The sequence below is a fragment of the Ornithorhynchus anatinus genome, chromosome 7, assembly GCF_004115215.2.
Source record: "Ornithorhynchus anatinus isolate Pmale09 chromosome 7, mOrnAna1.pri.v4, whole genome shotgun sequence".
In the NCBI taxonomy this organism is placed as follows: domain Eukaryota; kingdom Metazoa; phylum Chordata; class Mammalia; order Monotremata; family Ornithorhynchidae; genus Ornithorhynchus; species Ornithorhynchus anatinus.
Genome location: NC_041734.1, coordinates 4,070,711 through 4,072,273, shown reverse-complemented (window position 1 = coordinate 4,072,273; position 1,563 = coordinate 4,070,711).

The window sequence follows — 1,563 nt, the reverse complement described above, 5'->3', positions numbered from 1 at the left end:
CTGATCAGTGGCAGAGCGGGGATTAGCATGTCATGGGTTCGAATCCCGGCTCTGCCACTTGTCAGTTGGGTGACTGTGGGCAAGTCACTTCTCTGTGCCTCAGTGACCTCATCTGTAAAAAGGAATGAAGACTGTGACCCTCACGAGGGACAATCTGATGACCCTGTATCTCCCCCAGCGCTTAGAACAGTGCTCTGCACACAGTAAGCGCTTAACAAATTCCAACATTATTATTATTATTATTGTTATTCCCCCCCGCAGGGTCCGCCCTCCGTCCCGCCGTGGGTGACCGATGGAGCCCCGGGGAGATCCCCCCCTGTCCGCCCCGGAGGGTCCGGAGCCCTCACCTGGCGGCCCCCGCGGAGGGAAGGACAGAGGTCAGTCCGTCTATGTCCGACGGCCCCTTTATGAAGCCCGAGGAGCGGCCGGTCCCGTCCGTCCGGTGGTGAGTCCGAGGCGGGAGGCAGGAGCCCAACCTGAGCGGCCGGCGCTCGGTCGTCCCCGCATCCCCGGCCCGACGGTCATTAATCAAACGGGCGGACGGCCCCCAGACCCCTCCCCGCGCCGCTCCCTCCGCCGCCCTCGGGGCTCGGGGGGTGGGGGAGGAGGTCCGGCCCGGCGACGGCAAAGCCCGCCCTCCCCCATCGCCCCCCCTCCTCCCTCCTTCTGTCCGTCCGTCCGTCCGTCCCTCCCACCGTCCGTCGGTCGGTCCTGCCGGGGGCCGGGTGGGGGCAACAGCCGGCGGGGGCCGCTCTCAGTTCCCTCGGTGGCCGCTAGGGGCCCTCCCTGCCCCGCCCCTCGAGGCCCCGCCCACCGCTCCAGACCCCGCCCCCAACCCTAGGCCCCGCCCCCGCATGGCCCCACCCCTTCCCTCGTTTTCCCCGGGGCGCTCACCTGGTTTCCCTCCAGGTGCGACCCCCGAGCGCGGCCGGGCTCCCCCCCCCCCCCCCCGCTCCCCGGGAAAACCCTCGTGGCCGGCGGCGGGGGGGGGGGGGAGGAAAAAAAACTCCATTTCCAGCGCTTTTCGCGGCAAAGAAGCGGCGCGGCCCCGGGAAAGAGGCGCAAAGGTAAAGAACCGAACCTGTATAACCTCATCACACGCAGAAATGCAAAGCCTGCTTTGCTTCGGGGACAGGGACAGCCCCCTCCTACCTGATCACCTTGTATCCCCCCAACCCTTAGAACAGTACTTCTCACAGGGCGCTTAAGAAATGCCATCTTTATTATTACCCCCGTGCATCCCTTTTACCCAACTGCAACCAGGCCCCAGGAATGTACTATAATGATGGCATTTTGTTAGGCGCTTACTCTGTGCCAAGCAGTGTTCTAAGCGCCCCAGGTGATCAGGTTGGCCCACGGGGGGCTCCCAGGTCTTCATCCCCGTTTTCCAGATGAGGCACCTGAGGCCCAGAGGAGGGAAGCGACTTGCCCAAAGTCACGGAGCTGACAAGTGGCGGGGGCGGGATTAGAGCCCATGACTTCTGACTCCCCAGCCCGGGCCCTTTCCACTGAGCCACGCTGCTTCTCTTACCACCACGAGCGACCTCTCCCAGTCGTGCAGAA